Source organism: Camelus dromedarius, chromosome X (assembly GCF_036321535.1).
Source record: "Camelus dromedarius isolate mCamDro1 chromosome X, mCamDro1.pat, whole genome shotgun sequence".
NCBI classification, from domain to species: domain Eukaryota; kingdom Metazoa; phylum Chordata; class Mammalia; order Artiodactyla; family Camelidae; genus Camelus; species Camelus dromedarius.
The window spans coordinates 108,909,947-108,934,745 of NC_087472.1; the positions used below are offsets into that span (position 1 = coordinate 108,909,947).

Consider the following 24,799-nt stretch of genomic DNA (forward strand, 5'->3'; position numbering starts at 1 on the left):
ATTTCTGCTTTCTGTCCTTGCACCACCCAGTGAGTATCACGATTTCAGTTCCTCTTTTTTATTTTTACACATATAGGAAAATGACTCAGAAAAGTTGCAGGACTTCAAGGTCAACAGTAGAGCAGAACAGGGTGGGCCTTTCACTAGTTCAGGCCAAATGGGGACAAAGGCTGCTTTTCTAGCCAAGCATTAAGTGTCCCAGGAGTTGGACTCAGGGGCTCTATTCCCCTTTTTGCTGGCTAGCACGGAAACCCTCCTAACAGCCTACCCAGGCAGACCTTGATGCCATCACACACATAAGAAAATTGAAGCTTCCCACAGTTAAAGGTGAGATTCGAGACCAACTAGGACACCCCGCTCTCAATTAGAACACCCAAACTTTCAGGAGGGGTGAGGTCTGGGAGATTTAAGGATGATCCTGTGAAATTTAAATGGGGGTGCTGACAATTCCGGGACTGACCAAGCTCTTGGATAAAAGCCAACCTCAGGAGCTCCAGTGACACACACCCTGCTGTGCCCACCAACAAATAAAACACAGTCTCCATTTTTGTCCCACAGGTGTGTGTTCACTTAAGGTCTGGAATACCCTTAAGGGGCTATTTTAATAAGTGGGTCAAGTGATGAACTTCAGCTTTTAGTCCTGGATTAGTTACCTAGATGGGTGCTTTTCTACAAAAATCAGCAGTACATTTGAGGTATTACCATCCTTTAAAATACGAGCGTCATCTTCACGTCTCAATTGTTCCACAATCAACATTCCTCCGCCCCCAACGCGTCTTTTCTAGGAATGACTGACTGCAAACTTTTCATAAAATTTTCAAGGACCAGTTGCTACCCCGAGGCCACCATTCAGGACCTTCGCGGGGCGCTCCCCTCCCCCTCCCAGACTGCAGTCCCGCCCCTTCCCTTCCAGGTTAACCCAGGGGCTCGGGAGGCGCGTCAGAAAAACATCCAGAAGTCAGGTCAAGCCACATGTGACAACGCAAAGCAGAAGCAGTTGCATATGGAATGGGGGTGGGTTTTTTGTTTCTTTTGGGGTTCTGCTCTACAACATCACCAACAGGGGAAAAAAAAAAAACCTCCGACTTTAACAACTTTGTGAAATTTCCAGTGCCGCTGCCTTGGAGAATGCGAGGCCGGGCAATGAGAGAGCCCGGGCCGGGCCTGACCGCGCACGGGCGACACACGTGAAGTCCAGGCCCTATCCCAGCGCCGGCGGGCCTCTAGCGACCCCCAACTGTCACAGCTCCAGCGTCCTGCGACTCCCGCAGGCGCGCCCCCACCCCGTTCTGAGCACCGACCCGGGTTGGGAAGGTCCCCCTGAGGAGCAGGGCCTGGGACACAGATCTAGGGGGCAACCCTCCTGCGAGCCTGGGAGCAACAGGTCTGCAGCCTCCCCAGGCCACGCTCTGCAGCCCCTGCCTGGCCAAGGGCTCCTCCCACCCGCCTTAGTCGCCCTCAGCCTGCTCCCCTCGCTCCGGCCGGGGGACTCCCGACTTCCTTGACAGTTTCTGCGCCTCGGAAACTGAGCCGCCGCGGCCCACGCCGCCTCGCCCGCCACTCACTGAGCTGCGCGCCGCCGCGCTTCCACCCGGTCCCGGGCGGGCCGGCCCGCGCCCAGGGATGAATGGGGCTCCCCTCCCCCACGGGGATCCCGCGGCAGCGCAGGTTCGCGCAGCCAGCCCCAGGATCCGCAGACAAAGGGGCATCGGGGGACAAGTCGAGCGCTTCCTCAAACTTACCGCCCGCCTCCCCCTCCCCAAAACAAAGGAGCCCCCTAGCCGCCGCTCGTCCCCGACTCGCCGGCACTTTGGGGTGCGGCCACATCGGGGTATTGTTCAGCCTGCAGGGAGCGCGCCGCACCCCAGCCCGAGCCCCGGGGACAGTTGGGGACCTGCCCCTCCAGAGCCCCGGAGGCGGGCGGAGCGTGCTGGCGCTCCCGGCCGCCGGCCTGCCCGCGAGCGGGGAGGGAATCGCCGGCCCCCGCGCCGTAGAAGTTTGCGCCCACCCCGCCCGGCCGGCCAAGCCCCGCGCACTCACCTCGCCACGAGCAGCGCAACTTGTGGCGGCGCCGCCACTCCGAGCTTCCCTCCGGCCGGCCGTCGCCGAGCCCGGGCCGTGCCACGGCCGAGGAGGGCCCGGCGCCCGGAGCAGCCGCGTGCCGCCCCCGGGCCGCCCCCGCCCCGCCGCCTCCGAGTCCCCGAGAGGCGCGGGCACTGGAAAGTTTCGGGTGCCGAATGGCGGCCGAGGGCGCTGCGGCGGCGGCGGGGCGGGGGCGCTGGCGGCTCCTCGCTCCCGAGTGCGGAGGGGGGGCTGGGGCGGGAGCAGCGGCGGCGGCGGCGGCGGCGGCGGCGGCGGCGGCGGGAGAGGGCGGGACGGCGGGAGGGACCGGCACGGGCAGTGACCTCCGGGGGGAGCGGCCGCCAGCGCGCCGACCCCGGCCGGGAGGACTGCCAGCGGGGCCGCCTTCGCCGCCCAGGCCCGCCCTTCCCCCACGGCCCCCAGCCCGCACCCTCCCCCACGATCGGGGGAGGGGAGCCCGCGTCCCCCCGTCCCTCCCCCACGCCCTGGGGGGCCGCGTCCCAAGCCAGCCCCTCCTCCAAAGAGGGTAAGGACACCAGGCCTGCCCTTCCCCCACGGCGAAGGGGGTGAGAGTCCGCGCCCCAACACAGACCCTCCCCCACGGCATCTAGGGAAGACCCGTGTCCCAGTCCTTCCCTACCCCACAGTGGGGGACCTGCGATGCTACACTGTCCCTCACCCCAGTTCTCCCCTCCACACCACGGAGGGGGAATGGGTGAGGAGAACCCGGGCCTCTCCTTACTAGCTCCGCACCCTGTCCCTTCCCCGTGGCCTCCACGGGGACAGAAGGAAACGCAAGCCCACCCCAGCCCCAGTCCCAAACCCAACCTTTCTCTTACTGCCAGGAGGGGACAAGAACCCGGACCACCACCCCTGCGGTTTCTAAGGGGGAAGGAAACCGGGCCACTGCTTTGTTACCCTCCCCCACCTCAAAGAAGCCGCCCAGTGCCCTAACAGAACCCCCTGCAACCTGCTCCAGAGTTCATCTCCCTCAAAATCGGCGGCAGAGAGGATACCCCAGTGGTCTCTTCCCCTTCCCAAAAAGTGGAGGCTCAGGTGGAACCTTGACCTTTGCAAAATCCCTCCGGAGAAGTGCCAAAAATGCTTGGGGAGACAGACTGGGGTGGAGGCCAGGAGCTGGGGTGTGAGCCTGGGAGTTCGAGGTGGGGGAGTCTTGGGCCCTAGGGCCTTCTCACCCCACCCCTACCCCTACCCCTACCCCTACCCACAGGCTTCAGACCTTGGGCTTTCGCAAAGTGTTTTATGTTGCAATGGCTCACTCGGCCCAGCCCTGGCGAACCGAAATCCCCAGCTCTTCCTCCCCTCCCAGTGTGGTGACAACTGCCCACCACTCACGGCCTTAATTCCCTTAAACAAATATCCGCACCCACCCCGCCTCGCCCCCAGCAACTTTGGTGTCTGCTTTGTTGACTATTTTAAAATAAGTTTGCCCTTCCCTTTGGTGTACAATGAGCTTCGCCCTAACAGCCCAGTACACTCAGCATTTTACACTGTAACCTCACTTGCTCCTTTCTGGGACACTGGAGCATTTGTTGTACTGGTTATAGGGGGAGGGGGCCCCAAGGTGAGTTTTTAAAGGGCTGGTCCTCCATCAAAAAGGTAGACTAAAAATTACCCTGCCAAATATTGCTGTAAAACGTCAATGAGGTAAAACGACTGTTGCTGCACCATTATTAGAGCACATCAATAAAAAATACACACTTACACAGTCTCCATAATTGTGAATCAGCAGAATAGATTGTGTCTTATTTTGTATCAGTTGCCATTCAAGGCCCCCCAAAAGGGCGTGGTGGGGCCTTCCCTTGAGCCTACCCGTCGTTGCTCCCGGGCTCCCTGGGCTTGGGAGGACTGATGTTGAGGTATTACATGCAATCGAAAAACCAAGGGTGCAACAGAAAACCAGAGCGAGCTCCTTCCTGATGCAACCCTGCCCTGGTTACACGTGCTTCCCTTCCCCCACCGCCTGGTGGTGGGAGCGCTGCGTTTTTTCCGCCTGTAGGGTCACATTGTGGTTGATTGATTCTCCTTTCGCCTTGCTCAGTCATTCAGATTTGGAAAGTAAATAACAAGTTGACATCATTACAGCTCTCGGCTTTACGGGGACGCGGCCCTCGGCTACCGCACACTCTCGAGTAGCCGCGCAACCAAACCGCCTCTCTGGCTTGCCAGCCCTGCTTGTCGTTAGCTGCTTGGAAATTCCGAACTGAACGTGATGAAAAGGCCTCTTTGTATGTTTTGATTTCTTGGCAGATGCCAATCACTTAAAGTATGGGAAAGTGGTGGAAATCCTCACTCCAAACTACGACCCAGTATGACCAGTTTTTACAGCTGGTCTTCCATAACTAACAATGAATGCAAGGGAGCTCAGAATCCATCTTGCCTGTTTGATCTTGTCTGCATAATCCGAACGGTCTTCTTGCAAGTAAGGAGTCAGACGCTTTTAACAGAGACTCCTAGGAGCCCCCAGGGACTTTGTAAGACCTCAGACAGGAAAAGAGAGCCCCTACTTTATTATAAGAACACTGAAATTCCTCTTTCTGAATGCTAGATGGGTGGTAGGTAAGTGGTAAATTAGACTATTTTATTTAATCTGTTTTGCAGATTTTTCAAATGGTGGGAGAAAAGGAGGGGAGAAATCCCATTAAAGTAGAGCAGGAAAGGAGCCAGTGCATTCAGACGAAAGTATAAAGGCTAACATGGAGGCCATGGGCAGCAAGGATTTCCACAGGTGCACAACATCTTTATTCTAAACAATTATTTTTGGCTGCTGACTGGAGAGAGCTGGAATTCAGGAATCTGATTACAACAAATGCTATCAGTATTCCCCCTAAAGAGTAGCCAAGTTTTTAATTAAAAGGCAGCAGGAACCCACACAAATATATGCAATTAATATTTGACAAGAAAGTAAAGGTATTTCAATAGAGAAAGAATATCTTTTGTAACCAGTGGTGTTGGAACAACTGGACATCCATCTACAAAACAAACAAAAAAATTAATCTAGCCCAGACCTTACACTTTTCACAGAAAGTAACTTAAAATTGATCATAGGCCCAAATGTAAAAGACAAAAACATAAAACTCCTAGAAGATAATGGAGGAGCAAATCTAGATGACATTAGGTTTCTGCAATCAGTTTTTCTATACAACATCCAAAACATGATCCGTGAAAAAAAAAATTGATGCTTTGGACTTCATCAAAATTTAAAACTCTGCTCTGCAAAAGATACTATTAAGGGAGCGAAAAGACAAGCTACAGACTGGGAGATAATATTCGCAAAATCCATATTTGACGAAGGGATGTATCCAAAATGTGCAAAGAACTCTCAAAACTCAGTAACAAGAAAACAATCTGAAATAAAAATGGATCTGGAAAAAGAAAATCTCACCAGAGATAGAAAATGGCAAATAAGTATATGAAAAGATGCTGACTGTCTATATCACCAAGAAATTGCACATTAAGACAAAATGCCACTACACATTTATTAAAATGACCAAAAAAAAAAAAGAAGAAGAAGAAGAAGAATATCATATGCTAACAGGACACAAAGCAACAGGAATTCTCTTCACACACTGCTGGTGGGACTGCAAAAGGTTAAGACCACTTTGGAAGACAATTTGGCAATTTCTTACAAAGCTAAACATAGTCTTACCATACAATCTAGCAACTATGCTCCTAGGTAGTTTACTCAATTAAGTTGAAGACCTATGTCTATACAGAAACCTATACAGGAATGTTTAGAGCTTTACTCATAATCACCACACACTGAAGGCAACCAAGATGTTCCTCGGTAGGTGGAAGGATAAGTAAACTGTGGCCCATCCATACAACAGAGTATTATTCAGCAACAAAAAGAAATGAACTCTCAAGCCCTGAAAAGATATGGAGGAACCTTAAATGCATATCCCTAAGTGACAGAAGCCCATCTGAAAAGGGTACATACAGTATGAGTCCAACTCTATGACATTCTAGAAAAGGCAAAACTGAACAGATCGTGGTTGCAGGGGTTCTGGGGATGGGAGATGGATGAATGGAGGATCACGAGGGGTCTTCAGGGGAGTGAAATTCTTCTGTATGAGATGTAATGGTGGATACATGACATTTTGCATTTGTCCAAACAGGCAGAACTGTACTGTACAACACCAGGAGTGAACCCCAATGTAAACTGTGAATTTTATCAATATTGATTCAAGCATTGTAACAAATGTACCACCCTTACAGGAAAGATGTTAACACTGAAAACTGGGTGCCAGGAGCACAAATGGGAACTCCCTGTGCTATGTGCTGAATTGTTCTGTACGTCTAAAACTGTTCTTTAAAAAATAATCTATTTGCTTTTTAAAGACAGTAGGAAAAGGCATTAAACGTCTCATGAGAATTATTGCCCAGTTTTCACTGAATCCAATATCTAATTTCACCCAGGCCCAGCTGATTCTCAAAGGCTCCTACACATAGGCCAATAATTGCTTGCATGACCAGCCTACTCAGAGAGGCCTGAGATCCCAGGATTGACGTGCCAGATGCCACAGTGACCTCTCGTGATGTGCGGAGAGCATGTCTCAGCTTTGAGGAAGCCACCACTGTGAGCTTCCCTCATGAAACAAAGAGGAGGGGAGTGTTGCCAACTTCACTTAGAAACCTCTGGCCGTGCTTTGTTCTCGGGGCTTGGTTCTCATTTCCTTAGGGAGACTGGAACCGAAACCACAAAGGGAGCTGGTTGTGCAAGGTGGTAGCACATGGACATACTTAGAGAAGTAAACGGGGCAGGAGGCCAGGAAGGTCCAACACCTGCCATAGATGTGAGGGGAAGTGGGTGATGGCCCCTTCTGCTTCCTTGGGCCTGGGTAGGCAGCCAATCTTTTTTTTTAAAGGATGGTGTATGGGATGAAATGTGTACCCGGCCCCCTGAATTCATATGTTGAAGTCCTAACCCCCAATACCTTAGCATGTGACTGTTACTTGGAGAGACAGATAAATTTAAAGTAACAGATAAATTAAATGCAGTCATCAGGTGACCCAATCTGACTGGTGTCCTTATAAGAAGAAGAGATTATGACACAGGCATGCACAGAGGGAAGACTCAAGGAGATGGCCGTTCACAAGCCAAGGAGAGGGGACTGGAGAGAAACCAGCCCTGCCAGCACTTTGACCTCCAACTCCCAGCCTCCAGGACTATGAGAAAATAAATTTCTGTTGTTTAAACCACCAAGCCTGTGGTGCTTTGTTGTGGCAGCCAGAGCGGACTAAAGCATGTCAGTTTTTTATCCTTTTTTTTTTTTTTTTCCATTTGAAATGTCACATTCAGTTCACATTCTTTGAATACTGAAAACACCTTGCATTTGGCATGAGGGTGTTCATGCACAGTATTGAATTCAATCCTCCCAGGAATTCTGGAGGGCAGGGTTTTTTATCTCCAGTGTTCAGAGAACAAGACTGGACCCAAAAGCTTAAAGAACTGAGGAAGGATGTAACCATTTCTATGCCCTAGACCTTCTTGGGCAACTTAGTAATTACTGATTCCAAATGCATAAAATGATGCACAAATACATAAAATAATATATATGAGGCTGCAAAGAAAGTTGATTCTGTTAAAATACAGTTATCAAAGTTTAAAAAATTCTCATGTCGTAATACATGTGCTTCTTCTCAGTATTTCCAGTGGTAAGCTCCAGAGGTGGTTCTAATACCTTCTGTCATTTCAAAGGAGTGGTGGGTGTACACAAGTTGGCTTCAGCCATATCCTGCTTTGAGACTACATCAGCCTTCTACTGGTGACAAATTGGTAACAAATCACAGATACTGTTCATGCTACTGTCCTCTACAGCTGGAGTTGTCATAAATGCTTAGTTTGGGTCAGCTATGAAGTTTCTCCCCATGCAAGTTCACAGACACCCTGAAGTCGTCCCTGGGACCCTCCTGCCTAGGGATGAAGTGCCAGCTGGAGTTCATGCTTCTCTACTGCCCTTCTGCCCACCCAGACTCGCTCTTGCCGCCACCGCGGACCTCTCCCATGGCTCATGAGTTGGGACCCCTGGGCGGGGTGACTGTAACGGCTGCCAAAAACTTACTCACCGAGATAAATAATATTAAAACACCATACTTTAAAACTCTTGGGGGGAGGATACAGCTCAGTGGTAGAGCACATGCTTAGCATTCACGAGGTCCTGGGTTCAATCCCCAGTACTTTCATTAAACATAAATAAATAAGCCTAACCACCTATAAACAAACAAACAAATAAAAGAAACTGCCACTTTAAATTTTTTTAATGAAAAAAACCCCTCTAAATTGATGCCCAAAAATGCCTCCACGATGAACAAAATATCAAAATGTTATATACAGACAGGTTCTGGGAAGGAGCAATTAAGGAGACAAGCAAAATTCCCCGCCTTGATGGAGCGTCTGTGCGTGGATGGGGGTCAGCAGAGGACAGCTCTCATAACTGTTTTTGCACAGCCCACAAGCTGAGGACACACTTTTAAAAGACAGGGGTGGGGATCAAAAGAATAATGGTACTTTGTGACATGGAAATTATGTAAAATATGAATTTCAGCATTCATAAATAAAGTTTTATTGCAACACAAACAAGCCCATAGCTTTGCAGCCCCATTCCCTCCGTGCTTGCAGCACTGTGGTGGCAGAGGGAAATGGCCCACCAAGAGCAAATACACATTTACCATCTGGCCTGTCACAGAACATTTGCTGACCCTTGTTTCTAGGGGACTGAAGGACGCAAGGCTCCTCATATAACTTAACCTCTTCCTAGGAAATTTTCTCTTTATTACAATGTGTTTTCAAAAAATTTTCAGAAAAAGCTAAATTAAGGAACACTTTTTTTTTTTTTTTTTTCATGTTTAAGGAAAGAGGGGGAGGAAAATGGTGGAAAAGCAGCCCAGAGTGTCTTTAGGAGTCAAGGCCATCCTGTTTGTGGGTGAGGATGGATTCCAGGACAGCAGGAGTGCCTGGGGAGAGCCACCCACTCAGAGAGGGCAGAGGCCACACCAGGGCCTCATGAAATCAAATGTACCTTGAAAGGAGCAGATGCCGGGGAGCAAAGGGAGGACCAAGGCGACAGGAATTAGATGTTGCCCTGTCTGATGAAGTTTTCTTATAGTTTCCTAAACATTTTCAAAGACAACCTCACCCATTTGTCACAGCATTTATGATGTGGCTGGGGAGATAGAAATGATAATTTTCATTTGACAGGGGAGGCAAGTTGAGTCTCTCAGAGGACAGTGGCTGCTGCCTCAGTTTCCTCTTGCTGCTGTAACAAATTAATCACACACTTAGTGACTTAAAGCAAACTTATTACCTGACCATTCTGGAGGCCCCCCCACTAAGGGGGTCTCAGTGGGCTAATACTGAGGTGTTGGCAGGACTGGTTCCTTCAGAGGCTCCAGAGTCTGTTCCCTTGCCTTGTCCAGTGTCTAGAGCCCAAAAGCGTTGGCACGTGACCACCTTCTGGTCTTGTCCTTCTCAAGTTACATTATATCCCCAGCCTGTTCTTCGTCTGCCTCTTCCAGTTTCAAAGATCCTGGTGACTAGATTAGGCCAGACTGTATAATCTAATAAAAACTTTCCATTGCAAGGTTCTAAATCTAGTCACATCTGCTAAGTCCCTTTGCCATGGAAGGTGGCATTGTCACAGGGTGAAGGGCACTCAAGGGTAGATATCTTTAGGGGACCAGATTCTGCTTTCCACAGCAGTCCAGCCCCTCAGATTCCAAAACCTATGAACTTTCTAACACAAACCAAATTGCCTTTCAATCAGTGAATAAATTCAGAGCCCACCTACCCAGCAACACCCAGAACACTGACAGAAAACACTGCCTGGGTTTAACTCGAAGTACACGTGATGGGCAAGAGTTCTGATTTTCCCCAAATAATACCTGGCTGTTACAGTTACAAAATAACAGGAGATTATAAATTTCAAAAGGCCGTTCCTCCTCCCTCTCTTCTGGTAACCATATTTCATTATAAGACATTATGTGGGGGTTTTTTTTCCTCCCTTTGTTTCCACTTCTGCATTTAGTGTTTAAAACTCTCTGTAGAGAACAAGCCCAGAGAGAGGATGATTTTATAAATAGTTGCAGCACAAAAATTATCTCCCACATAGTCAAGCTTGACACCACACTGACAAAGAAAACCCAGTAGGTTCAAGAAAAGCACAGGTGAAACCACGTGGAGGTGGATGGAACATTTGCATTTTTCTCTGGGGCCTTTGTCATAAGGCCTTTTTGATGTTGTTTTTACAAAATGAACAGTCACCTGCTATGATCAGATATATGTCATGTGCACACACACCCCAGCCCACGCCTCCTATTTAGCCACCTAGGAGAAACGAAAAGGTAGGGCCATGCGAAAATCTGTACAGGCGTAGCTTGGCTCAGAGTGGCCAAAACCTGGAAACAACCCAGATGAAGGGATAAACTCACTGCAGTATATCCACACGGTGGAGCACTAGGGAACCCTGGAAAGGACCAGCTTTGGCCTGTGCCATGACGTGGATGAATCTTAGTTGTAAACTGGTAAGTGAAAGAAGCCAGACTCTAAGGGCAACATTCTCTGTGATTCCAGCTATACGGTGTTCTAGAAGATGCAACATCCCTGGGAGCAAAAACAGATTGTTGGGTGCCAAGACTGGGCGTCAAGAAAGAGTGGACAACAGAGGCCCATGGGGACATTTTTGGGAGAGATCCAGCTGTTTTGTATCTTGATTTGGGTGCTGGTTACACAACTGTAAATGTTGGTCAGAACTCATAGGACTGTATTTTAAAAGGGTGGAGTTTACTGTATGTAAATTACACCTCAGTAAACTTGACTTCCCCCAAAAAATAAAGAAAGAAAAGAAAACCCAGCAGATTTGAGGAAAGCATCATAAAACTCAAAGGAATTCGAACACAGGGCTTATCTCCGGTACCTGTGTGAGGAACTCTGTTACTTTCACTAGATCAAAGCCACTTACTAGGATCAGATATATGTCATATATAACTCTTAAAAGGTCCCGGAGGGAAGGAGGAAGGGAAAGAACATTTTAATGTATTTTTCAGGTACTAGTAAGAATCGGTCACATTTCTAGAAATTACTGTTTTGGACAAAACTCTCCCCACCCACAGAAGCCCGGAGCAACACACTGCCATCTAATCCTCAGGTGTGGGGCTGACTTCAGCAGACAGAGGGTTTCCAAGGAGAGGTCTGAGCAATGGCTAGGAGCACTGAAGTAAGGGATGATTTCTGAAATGGGAAAACAAGAAATATGCTCCAAAAGGGGTAGTTTTCCTTTGCACAGATCCCCTTGGCTGACTAAAATAGCTTTTTCAAATGACTGGATAATTCCAAAGTGGTTTAAATTTTTAAATGTTAAAGTTCTTCCCAGAATGGTAGAACTTGAAAATGAAAAGGTTTCACCTATGAGTTAAGGCTACAAAATAGGGGCTGCATGTCCCCTAGCTTTCAGTATTTTTATATAAAGAGGACACAGATAGATGTTACAACTATGAAATAAACGATTCTATACAAATGATTATAGCTGCTGAATACATGATTTCCAGTTTAAATATATGATTCTGATTTTAAGATATACTCATGTTTGTTGAAACATTGTTGCAAAGAAATGTAAACTTAAGCATGTCCAAAACCCATAAGCTCAGTCTAATCATGAGAAAAACAATAGATAAACCCAAATTGAGGGACATTCTACAAAATACCTGACAAGCATTCCTCAAAACTGTCAAGGCCCTCAAAAACAAGGAAGGAGAGAGACCCTGTCGCAGCTCGGAGGCGCCTAAGGAGGCATAATGACTAAATTCTGTGCTGGGACAGGAAAGGACATTCGAGGAAAAACTGGGGAAATCCAAATACGGTCTGCAGTCTAGTTCAGAGTTTAGGACCAAGGTCAATTTGTTATGACAAAGGCGTTAATGTGGGGAAAACTGGGTGAGGGGTCGTCGGGACTCAGCCCTAACTTTAGGTCACTCTACAACAACTCTGAAACTAAAAAACTTTGCTTAAACTAATTAGAATGCTCCATTTCAGTTGCCTTCAGAGATATAGCTATTTTAAAACATAAAACACTTCTATTTGTACACACAGACACAATCCTATTTGGAAGAAACTGAAAATGAAAGGACTTGAGACTAGTAGTGGCCTACGAGGAGGAGCCAAGAATACAATTTTATATAAAACTTTCCAGCGATACAGACAGAGGCTGTATACACGCACGCAGCTCTTGTGTAAGTAAAGACAAATGAAAAGTAGTCAGAGGCGGGAGATTTCCCGGCACCTACTGGCCACCCGCACCACCCCAGCCCCTGCTGTTCCCTAAGTGCTCCCAGTTGGCTCCTGCCCCCTGTACCCACTGTTTCTTTGGCAAACCATTCCTCCTCCCATTACCCCAGGCCCCTCTGTGCACTTGGGGTTCTGTCGGGATGTGGGACCCTCTCCCTCCCCCTCCATCAATCTCTCTTTTAAGAGCCAACCTGTTGATGCTTATTTGTTCATTTGTTTTCCCTTGCCTTTTCCACCAACGAGGATAAGAGCTCGGCGGCGGAGGAGAGGAGGGTCAGGATAGAGGGATGAGAAAGGAAAGCAGGTGTCATGGTCTTTTGATGTGTCAATGTCACACATCACACCGTTGGCAGCTGTTCAGTCAGACACTGTGCCTGTTTCCTAGGGGCTGCTGTAACAAAGTACCATTCACAGGGTGGCTTAAAACAATACAGCTGTTCTTTTTCACAGTTCTGGAGGTCAGAAGTCGAAACTCAAAGTATTGGGAGGACCATGTTCCCATGGAAGGCTCTTGGGAGAAATCCTTCCTTGTCTCTTTCAGCTATTGGTGGCAGCAGCTGATGATCCTTAGTGATCCTTTAGCTTGGAGCTGCCTCACTCCAGTCTGCCTCCAGCTTCACACAGCTTGTGTCTGTGTTCTGCATCCAAATCTCCTTCTTCTTTCTCTTATAAGAACATCAGTCATTGGATTTAGGACCTACCCTAATCCAGTATGACCTCGTCTTAACTTGATTCCATCTGCAAAGACCCTATTTCCAGATAAGATCACTTTCACAGGTACCTGGGGTTAGGATTTGAACATATCTTTTCTGGAGGGGACACAATTTAACCCACCAGTAACACTAGTCTAGGTCTTCCTGTGGAGGTATTTTACAGATGTGATTAAGATCCATAATCCCTTGACTTTAAACAAGGGAGATTATCCTGGGTAGTCTGGGTGCACTTCATGTGATCAGGTACAAGGCCTTCTGAGGCGGGCTGAAGTTTCCATGTAAAAGAAGAAAATTCCTTTGGAGACAGCAGTCTCAGTCCGTTCCCAAGAAAACTCCAGGCTGCCCTTCCTAATTGCACGCCCTGCAAATTTCAGGCTTGCCTCGCCAGCCCCTTCAGTGGCATAAGCCAATCCTTGCAGCAAATCTCTTAGCATGTGTCTTCCACTGGTTCTGTTTCTCTGGTTGAACTCCAACTGCTACATCAGGATTGGAGAATTGCTTTGAATTTATCGGATACATACACATAGATTACAAAGCAGAATATCTTTTTTATTTGCAACAGTAAATTGCATGAAAATGTTTATGCCTTGAATATAATCTAAAATATTGGGGACGAAAACACTAAGCTATTTATAAAGAGAACTAGAAATAAGTAATCTTCAAAGCTGAAAAATGAAAGTGGTAGGGAAATGCTTTCACTAGGTTTCCTGATATTTCATTACCTTTGCATTCCTGCATTGAACTATTTTGGTCATGTTTTATTGTTTTTTTTTTTTTTAATTGCAGCAGCCAATTTACAATGTTGTGTCAATTTCTGGTGAACAGCATAATGCTTCAGTCATACATGGCAACATATTTCTGAGCCACTAGGTTCAGGTCACATATAACCTTACATCTTAAAAATCAAATTATCATCTTAGTTCTGCCTCAACAATATTTCAGGTGTTTTCTACAGCTGCCCCAGAGTATGAATGACCACTGAGACTGCCTGACAGTAGTGGCCAGGAACCAGAGATTTTCCAAAGAAGAAAGTTGATGAGACCCCAAGAGAGGGGAAAAAAGGAAGAGGGTGAGGGAGGGGTGTCACCCAGTCAGGAAGTGAGGGCAGGCCACACCGAGAAACCACGTGCATGATTCCATTCATATGGTTTATGGACTTGCCAGGGCCACCATAACAAAGTATCATGGAGTAGGGGCACTCAAACAACAGAAATTTATTGTCTCACAGTCCTGGAGGCTGGAAGTCCCACATCAAAATGCTGGCAGGGTTGGTTTTCTCCTGGCGCCTCTCTCCTTCACAAGTAGACGGCTGTCTTCTCCCTGTGTCCTCACGTGGTCGTCCCTCTGTGTGTCTCTGTTCTAATCTCCTCTTCTTACAAGGACGCCAGTCCTATTGGATTAAGGCCCATCCTAGTGACCTCATTTTATCTTTTTTTTTTTTAACATCTATGAAGGTTATTTTTATTCGCTTATTCATTCAGTTAGTATATAACTAGGTTTCCTAATATTTCATTACCTTTGCATTCCTGCATTGAACTATTTTGGCCATGTTTTATCGTTTTTTTTAATTGCAGCAGTCAGTTTACAATGTTGTGTCAATTTATGGTGAACAGCACAGAGCTCCAGTAATACGTGTACATACATATATTCTTTTTCAGATTCTTTTCCGTTATAGGTTATTACAAGATATTGAATATAGTTCCCTGTCCTATACAGTAGGACTTCGCTGTTTATCTATTTTATATATAGTAGTTAGTATCTACAAATCTTGAACTCCTAATTTATCCCTTCCTACCCTCTTTCTCCCCTGGTAACCACAAGTTTCTTTCCTATGTCTGTGAGTCTGCTTGTGTTTTGTAAATAAGTTCATTTGTATCTTTTTTTTTATTCCACATATGAGTGGTATCATATGGTATTTTTGTTTCTCTTTCTGGCTTACTTCACTTAGAATGACGATCTCCAGGTCCATCCAGGTTGCTGCAATTGGCATTATTTTATTCTTTTTTTTATGGCTGAGTAGTACTCATCTTATCTGCATCACCTCTTTAAGGGCCTTATCTTCAAATTTGATTACATTCTGAGATGCTAGGAATTAAGACTTCAATGTATGAATTTTGAGGGACACAATCCAGCCTGTAACATATGGACTGTCCAGAACAGGCAAATCCATAGCGACAGAAAGCAGATTAGTGGTTGCCAGGGGATGGGGGCTGGGGGAGCGTGGAGTGACTGCTAAGGGGCACAGAGTGTCTTTTTTTTTTCCATCGCTGTATAGTTGATTTATAATATTGTGTTAGTTTCAGGTATACAGCATAGTGATTTGTTTTGTTTCGTTCTGTATATGTGTGTTTTTGTTCTCAGAGTTTCCTTTTGAAGTGAGGAAAATATTCTGGGACCAGAGAGTGGTTGCACAACTCCATGAATATATGAAAAGCCATTGAGTTGCACACTTTGAAAGGATGAACTCAATGGTACGTGAATGGTATCTCAATAAAGCCGTTATAAACAACAACAAAAAACGTGAGGGAAGGGTACAAAGAGAAAGGGAGATTGGCCTCTTCCCTCCTGACCAGCCTGCATCCAGAGCTGTGCTAGGAAGTGACAAGTTTGGGGAGCTAGTATTTCAGTCCGGCCAAAGGCACCTGACCTGGGTCTGATCAGCCTCTGGGAGCCAATTTCATTATTTACAGGAGGGACTCGGCCACACGGCATCAGCTGTTGGGGACCAGGGTTCCGCAGCGTCTCTCCCCTTGCAGGAAGGAGGGCGGTTCAGTGGGTGCGTGTGAACTCCTAGTGGGGCAGGTCTTCCAGGACAGGGTCCAGCCGACCCCGGCTATGTTCAGAGGGGCCGAGGGATGCTCCAGCGGGGCTGGGGCGCCAGCTCAAGATGGCTGCCAAGTCTCCCTCCTCTCTGTCTGTTCTTTTGTCTCCCTCCTTCTTCATCTCTCTCTCTCTCTCTCTCTCTCTCTCTCTCTCTACCTCTGACTCCACCAATGAGCTTCAATTTTGGTTGTAACAACTATTGTATACCCAACCAGCCAGGAGCAGGAGTGAGAAGATACGAATCCCAGACTGGCCAGGACTCCACTCCCAAGCCAGGGTGTGTTCACGTTCCACAGGGGCACCCACCACAGGTGTGGGGGATCCTGGGCGGCACAGTTCCCGGCAGCAGCCTCCCTCGGGGCTGGCTCCACGACGGCTCTCAAGCCCGGCCAGACCAGTCCTTGGCAGGCACCTGGTCCCCGTGGACAGGCTGACTTGACCCCTGGGTGAACCTGGCTGCCAGCCATGGTCCAAGGCTCCTGCTTCAGCATTTTATAGCGCCAATGATAAATTTCTCACCACCCCTGGTGCTGCACAGTCTACATCACCACGATATCAGAAGGAGGTTATTCAGTCACTTTGTCCAAGACACTGGGGGAGGAAAATGTGTTTCACCAGGAAGGGCAGCAAAGACTCCAGAAATAGTTTCAGGCTGAGAGCAGGGAGGGACGTGCGGTGGGGGCAGCCTCGGGGTGAGGCCCCAGTAGAATGAGCACGGCCAGCAGGGAATTCAGGGACCCAGGCCCAGGCGTGAGGTCACTGTACTCAGAAGGAGGGGACGCTGTCTGTGCTGCACACCCCAGGGCTGCCCTCCTGTCGCACCCCTCCCTCTGCGGGCCCCCTAGGTGTGAGGATAGCTCAGGACACCCTGCACCACACACCTCCTCTTTCTCTGTCATCCTGTGAGGTGGGGAGCACCTGGCAGAGGAGGGATGGGGAGTGGGTGCCCACCGCACAGTGGGACCCCAGCTCCAGAAAAACACTGAACTTGGGGGGGGCAGAAGCCACAGGTTCAGAAGCAGGAGCTGGGGATTAGAAACCACTGATGGAAAGAGGATATCGAACAAAGTGAAATGACTCTGGTGACATCTGTCTGTTTCATGCCAACTCTCATCCCTTCAGGATTTGGACAAAAAAAAGAAGGATGTGAAGGGCTTCCAAGGCAGGGCCCGCATAAACCCCCGTGGCCAGTTCAGGCAGGAGTGTGTGCGTCACGGGGGTGGTACATCTTTGTGTGTGTACCTATACATACACACATACACATATATAATATACACCATATATCTTATACAACAAGTGGGACTAAACACTGACTCTGAGCCTGGAGGCCAGCTGTCAGGGAGGCCCCGGACTCCAACACTGCCCACTTCTGCCTCCAGGAACCACACAAGACTCGTCCGCCCGCAAAGGTGATGTTTAATTTAGCCGTGTGGATTCCAAGGGTTTTATTTTGAACTGAGTTCTCATGAACTGGTTTCTACATAAGCGCACTCAATAAAGCATTTTCAGGCTTGTGAACGGTCCAGGCTTAGTATTTTACCCCAGCCCCCAGAGACTGAAGGCTGGACACCCAGCTTGGCCGCTGGACAGGCAGCCCGGTGACAGGACGGGTCTTGCCTCGCCCTCGGAGCGCAGAGATTTTCCCTTGTAAGTAGGGAGGGGACGATAACAACAGCAGTAATAGTAACACCTTGCTACTTTGGTCGCTGGGCAGCTGCAACAGCTGCATTAGCTATTATACTTAAAACTAATTTAGCTCAAAAATATGCATATGCTAATTCCCGCTTATCTCCTCTGAAGTATGCATTCTGTCACAGTCTATGCAAGTGGACAAGGTAAAGGTTTTCTACCCTTCAGATCTTTCTGCTACAACCTCAAAAAATCATTGAGGTTCAAACACTTTAGGATCTTTCAACTGTCAGTTTGGTTGGTGTGAAAGAAACAGATTTTCAGAACCTATGTGCAAATTTCAGAGGTTGCATAACTACGACAGGAACTGAGTTACATGCGTGAGTCTGGATGTAAAGTACAGAAAACGCTTTAGGAAGAAAACAGCAATTGGATAAGTTAAAAGGCAGGAAGAACATGTGTCAGGATACATTTATACTAAATCACTGAAAACTGCAATATATAAAAAAAAAAGACCCAACTTTCCTTTCAAATGGAATTAGTTATTACGTATTACTGGATCTGGACGCTTTTAGGAATTACTGCACTTAACGCGATTGTGACTTCCTAAGCAACGAACTGTTCCTAAAACAGCAATTCAAAGGGTCCTCTAGCATAAATACACAAACTGAAACAAAAACCATTTTAGTAATGTAAATTTAACTCCGTTCAAATAAATCTTGAGCGCCTTTTATGGATCTGCACGGGGAAAAATGACGCACTAAGACATAGCCCTACCTTCTAGAAGCTTCTACTCAAGTAAGAGACAAACTTAAATAAAAGCTGAGTGATAAATGGTAGAAATGAGTGATTGTGTGTGTGTGTGAAGGTTCATTATCTCATAAGAATTTATCTCATTTTCTAAATCTGGATTTTGCCTTGTGGGCGTTCTAAAAACTTGCAATTCTGTATTCCTTTCTTTTTGAAATCGCCTCACTTATAATTTCATTCACTGAAATGTAGAAATCCTCAAATTGAAAAACAAAGGATGTCTCTTGTGACTTCATAAGAACACCATTTCAGGTAACTGAGGAAACTATGCTCACCAAAATCTTGAGGCTGGCAAATTGGACAATCCAGATTTCAGTGCTGGCCTGAAAAAACTCCAAAGCAGCACAAACCTGTTTTACAACCGGGGACCTTTCTCTCCACCTCGTCCACACCTTTAACCAGGTTTAATTTGCTGGCTGGTTTTCTGGGAGGTTCCAGAGAGAGTTTGGTTTATGTTCACTGTCCATCAGTAATTACCCATGCCCCACCCATCCGCAAGAATAAGAACAGTAAAGAGATCCTTTCCGGTCCTTGTGTTGGAGAGGGTGGGCAGGGCTGTGGATTTCAGGACTCAGGTCTCTCACCCAAGCGCCACGGCCGGAAGGAGACATCCTGTGATGCGGATGTCTGCTCAACAGCCCAGCAGTTCTCAGAACACGTTTATCCCTTCACTGAACTACCAAAACCGGGGCCAGGGATGGGGCACTGTGTCCACTGTGAGGAACGGTCCGGTTGAGGCTAATGCGTTATTTAGCCCGTTCATAGAAACACGCACCATCTGGGATGTGCAGGGACGTACAACCTTGAATCCCTGGGAGCCCCAAGAGCTAAGCATTCCAGAGACAAATGCGACAGGTGTCACGCCTCATGCCTGGCAGTGGCCGTAATGCCATGTGCGTCACATCACTGTCACCTTTCTCAGCATCAAAGGACGGGGACTCAGCCCGAGGGGCTTGGGGCTGTACCCATCGCCAGCCAGTGACGGTCGGGCACAAGTCATGCCCTCACCCAACGTGGAAACGCTGTCCCCTTTTCTGAATTTCCAATTTTTGTCAGATAGACAATATCATCCTGGTGACACAAATTCTACCCTCAAAACCATCTGCACCTACTTGCCTCCCCACAGACCCCCAGACACTGACTTCGCTGTCCATCCCAGCTCCTCTGGCCTCTGCAGCCCGTCTGCCACCTGCCCTTTCCTCTCCGCCCCCACCCAGGGCCTGGTCACCCACACTGGACACTTCCCATTGTCTGCGCAAGGCCTGTGCCCAAGGCAACTCCGGCTTGAATTATAGTGTGTCTTTGTTCTCAAATTGCTCTGTCATGACCTCCGTGCCCTCCGCCACCTACTTCATCCCCTACCTGCTTTTCAAATCACACTCAGCTATGACTATCTTCTCTGAATAGCGGGAACACTTAGGGGCCCTACGCTAAGGGGGTAACTTGCGGTACTCTGCCTTGGGTCCCAACAGAGGTGTTTCTTTCCCTTCAGCTAAGGTGGAAGGTCTGTGAGGTCCCAGCATCACCTGCGATGCCCAGGGTGTACCTGGGCAGAGAAACTGTGTCTCCTTTGACTGGACAGTTATTCTAAGAGTGTGGTACACCTGATGAGGATGCAGAGGAGGGAGCTGCTCTGCTCGGGAGCTGGAGTGATGGGTCTGGCAGAGTGAGGAGGAGCTTGCCCAGGGAAGGAGGGGAGACAGGAGGTGTGTGGAGGAGAGAGCGAGCACCCGGAGCACAGTCTCCACACACAAGACTCGTTGATGGAAGGAGGGGCATGATAGGAAACTGGTTTGGGGCCATGGGGAAAGCGGGCACTTGCAGCCGTCGGGTGCAGGAAGACCTCACAGGGGTGGTCTGTGGTCATTCCCACATGAGCTGGACCAGCCTGGGGTCAGACAGTGGCCGTGGGGAGGTGGGCGGAAGGAAAGAGAAAGGGGTTATTTCTCTTTGGTTCCCTTTCTCTCCAGTCAGTTCTGACGTCCACCGCGCGCTCACTTCCAAATAAATCTTTGACTCCGAACAAAATGACTTGTGCCTTGTCTCATATTCTTGCAGCCAAGGCTCGGCTCAAATCTGCCCTTTGGCCACGAGGCCCTCAGCCCGCCCTCTCCATGTCCCCTTTTCCCACCAAGTCTGCTCCTACAAAGCCCGCTTCACATTGGAGGGCCTCATGGGGCCTCTCCCTCCTGGGCAGCCCCCACCCCCGACCTGGACAAACCAGGTGTTGGCTGTCACTCACGGCCGATGTGTCCATCTGCCTTGGTGTCTCTCCTGCCCCGCCGGCCTGTGCGACTCCTGAGTGCCGACTCTTCTTCCTGATCTGCACAGGGCTCTGAGTTCTGTCTGTTGACACAGCAAGAGTTTCTAAAATGAGTCTGTTGTTTTCTTGGGGGAAGGGGCATTGCTCTGCAGACAGGTGGGAGGGGAGGGAGAAGTCCCCAAAGATGAAAGGCTCTGAGTCACGAGGATCTGGCTACTCTGGGAAGCCACCTGTACGAGTTCCATGTCAGAGACTGCGGCATGGGGGGCCGGGAGCCCAGGGGACTTTTGTGCTGCAGTGACCACAGCAGGCTTATTTCAGGGAGAAAGTCAGTGTTTATTTACATGGTGCCAAACACAGTCGAGTGCCCTACAGATCGCAGGTGATCCATAAACAAACCCCTAAAGTATTTAAAATGAATATTTTGCATCTAGTTATTTTCACCTAGAAATGCATTTAATGAGTTACCAACACATGCCGCAATGTGGAGGAACCTCAAAAACAAGCTGAGTGAAAGAAGCCAGAGACAAAAGGTCACCTATCACATGACTTCATTTATATGAAATGTCCACGACAGGTAAATCATTAGAGACAGAAAGTAGACTGATGGTTGCCTGGGGCTGGAGCGAAGGCGGGCTGGAAAGACCGGAGAATGCTAATGGCTCCGAGCTTCCTCTGGGAATATGGACACGTGCTGGATCTAGATTGAGGTAAAGATTACACAACCCTGCGAATATACTAAATGCCACTGAACTGTCCTCTTTAAAAGGCTAATTTTATGTTATATGAATTTCATCTTAGCCAAAACAAACAAACAAACAAACAAAAACCCAGAGAAAAAGTGCCAGAGAAGTTACTAATACAGAAAACAATAAAATAAAATAAAATAAATTTAAAATTTGAAAAAGTAACCGAGAGTTATTTTCCCACTAGCCTGCAGAAACACAGAAGGCTCTTCCACTTGATGTGTGGCTACAGTTTCGTTTCCGAGCTAGCAAAGAAACGCCTGAGACCTGCTGCAGACACCCATTCACCTGTGTGGCTTCAGATCCCACCAAGTTCACTGGCGCCGTCCCCTCAGCCACCAAGATACTGAAACCCCAATACCAGTTGCTTGAGCTTCTTGTGGCAGAGAAATATATGTTCCTTAACAGAAGCAGTAAATGATAACAATTTAGCTCGTAGAAAAATGATACGCAATGCCAGGCTTTGCCTGTGTCGTACTAAAAGCTGCACTGACTTACTACTGGTTTTACTGTTCCCAGAAACGCGGGTCGGTGATGTTGACAAGAGCTTGCTGGGCAAGGCCAAGTAGAGAGATGCATTCTGTGTTTCTTCCTGTCCTTTGAAAGAGGGAAATGTAAGTAATCTGATACTAAACTCTTAACGTGCTACATTTTTGTGCCAGGAGCTGGTTGAAAAGGAATAAAGTAACATGCAACAAAGATTGCTACTGGAGGGGGAGGAATGAGGAGGGGGTGGGGGGGAGGTGCGGAGGAGAAGCGGGATAGTAAACAGAATATTCCAGATGCTGGGTCTGAATGAGGTTTGCTGCCTTTCAGTCACTGGTTTCACATTCTGTTGCACTTTCTACTACACTAGCCTTGGCTGGGTTTTTTCTTTACTCTCTGAGGTATAACTTATCCACAGTAAGTACCAAACCAACGTGTGCATTTCACCTGTGCGTCCACCTGCGTAACCATCAGCCACAGTGAGCTGCGGACCATGTCTGCAAGGGGCCCTCATTCCCCTCTCAGTCTGTACACCCACGGAAGTTTGCTATAGCTTCTACTTTCCCTCACAGGAGATTACTTTTACCATAGGTATTTTAATGAGCATCAAGTCACTCTGTGGTAAAATGTTCATTCCACCTAAGGCTGAAGAGTAACAAATGTATTGTCTTACGGAGTCTTAGAGAGTCATTTTGCTGTCTCCCAGACACACCTTTTTCATTAGATCCTTTTGAGAAGGTATGATTAGTGATTGTGAAATAAACAGATACAAAAAGAATGTGGAGCCCAAAAGACAGAAGACAGAAGAGGTGGGCAGAATCTGTGTTATTTTTCCTGCACCTTTCTCCCCCTCCCTCCTTCTCTGCTTAAACAGCTCCAGATCAATAAGGGAAAAAAAAATCAAATTGATGTATGCCCTTTGAGGGTGGTTTTTCCTCTCTCTTGCAGAACGTGTTCTATTTATGTAAAAACATCCACTCTGAAAAGCATAATGCGTTCATTCCCACCAAATATAGTACACGAGTTTTATTAGCATCTGGGAACTTCAAGTAATGGAAAAACTGAGACACACACACAAAAAGACATATGATAAGTAACTCTGAATTTAGCACCATTTTATTAAGAACCCAGCACAGCCAGTTGACAAATGGGCCAGACATGCTGACCCGCTTCACCTCCCCTAAAAGCTCAGATGAAAACAAAAAGTTCTCTAAGCGGATGAAAATAGCTATAAAAACAAACACAGTATCTTGCTACAGGTCAAATGGGTTCTAACAGGCCTTCAGAAGATATTAAATGTTTTAAACAGAAAGGCGGTTAAAAATAGAGAACAAATGCAAATAACCAGGGATTTTTTTTTTCCAAGCTATTTTGGGGCTGAAACTTGCAGGTGGAGGAAGATGAGTAAGTAATACTTCAAACGAATCCTTCCCTTGATCGTGTTTCATTCCAGTCCTAATTGCAAGCTCTCAGAAAACTCCAACCGCCCCATGTTGTTGGGGTGAAAGGTCTGACTACATATCTATGAGGTCTGCTGACCAAATTCAGGGTGACCTCCAGTAACCTCAGGAAGGAGCAACATTCCCCCCTTGCTGGCTTTCCGTGACTGTTTCTCCCCTCATCTGTCCCACCCTGAAGGAGTGCTGGACAGACTCTAGGCTGCCCCCATGAGTCCTGCCCTCTGGTGTTCAAGTCTTGGTGGGGTCCTGTCCCCGGGAGTGTGGGCAGGACTATAACTCAGTTCTAATCAAGAGAATCTGGCAAAGGGGATGATGGTCGTGCCTGTGATTAAGTTGGTGGTAGAAGCTCTAGAGAACCCCCTTGTGGGCTTGAGGAAGTAAGCTGCCACATGGCGAGGAACCGAGGGTAGCCAGCAGGAAGCTGGGTTCCTGCATCCTGCAGCTGCAAGGAAATGAATTCTTCCAACAGCCTAAGGGAACTTGGGAGCTGATCCTTCCTCTGTTGAACCTCCAGATGAGAACTCAGCCCAGCTGCCCCCTGGACTGTGAACCCCTGAGCAGAGGAGCCAGCTAAGCCGTGCCTGGACTCCTGACCCATAGAAATGGGAGCTAAATAAAATATGTATTGGTTAAAGCCACTAAACTTGTGCTTATCTGTTATGGAGCAACAGATAACTGACACCCCAGGACTTTTATGTTTTATTCTTTTTCTACAGGACCTACTGTCACTGGCCACTGACTAGTTCTACTCACCACTATGCACCCCTGCTCCCACACCTGTCACTTTCTTCCTTGTTTCAAAAGTAATAGGATACAGACACAAAAGGGGAACTAACACCTGAGTCTACTTACATGAGTACCTAGCCCAGGCAAGTTCATAGACAGTCATTACCAGACAGGAAGAACAGTCATTACCCGGGGCTGGGGAACAGAGGCGTGGGGATACTTTAACGGGGACAGAGTTTCTCTTGGGGGCACGAACAAGTTCAGGATGTGGATGCTAGTGACAGATGCACAATATTGCGCATGCACTTAACGCCACTGGACTGTATGCCTAAAAACAATTAAAATGGCAAATTTTATGTTATGTATATTTTAGTGCAATAGAAAAATTCAAACAAATATATGACCAAGAGGTATGGCTTTACTTCTCCATTTTATTAGGAGAGTCCTGAAAAGGGAAATGTTTTCAGACCCAAAAGCAATCTGTCAGTCACTGAGATGAGAACCTCAGAGGAGGAAGCAGGATGGTGGCAGGAGATCAAATCCCCTTTCCCTCAGTTTTTGTTGTGCTCAGGCACCGGTGACAACTCCCACCACTGAAGGGCCAAGAAGGCCTGGAGTCAGGAGGGGAAGTGCCAGTGTTTTCCGGGGGTTTGCTTAAGTACTCCCCAGTATAACTGTAGTGCCACATCCAATGTCAGAGACCTTCTTTCTTGGTAGAAGCCCCAGTGCTGTGGAGGCCAAACATGGAAGGAAAGGAA

At 47.7% G+C, this 24,799-nt stretch overlaps 1 protein-coding gene and 1 long non-coding RNA gene across 10 annotated transcripts in view; one reads left to right on the top strand and one right to left on the bottom strand.

The window, feature by feature from the left end:
- Positions 1 to 3,944, bottom strand: part of LOC105092372 (F-box-like/WD repeat-containing protein TBL1X) — a 201,533-nt gene extending 197,589 nt beyond the window's left edge. For 6 of the 9 annotated variants that reach the window (XM_064482605.1, XM_064482601.1, XM_064482604.1 and 3 more), the window contains exon 1: positions 2,041 to 2,185. The gene's annotated coding sequence lies outside the window, so the exon portion shown is untranslated. Of the gene's footprint in view, positions 1 to 2,040; positions 2,186 to 3,808 lie in introns of those variants that run through there. The other 3 variants (XM_064482602.1, XM_064482600.1, XM_064482599.1) reach the window with 1 other exon arrangement.
- Positions 3,945 to 21,208: 17,264 nt separating this feature from the next.
- On the top strand, positions 21,209 to 23,920 carry LOC116150835 (uncharacterized). Its single transcript, XR_010379264.1, has 3 exons — positions 21,209 to 21,333; positions 21,889 to 21,983; positions 23,785 to 23,920. It is a non-coding gene; the product is annotated as an uncharacterized LOC116150835 (long non-coding RNA).
- The last annotated feature ends 879 nt before the right edge of the window (positions 23,921 to 24,799 follow it).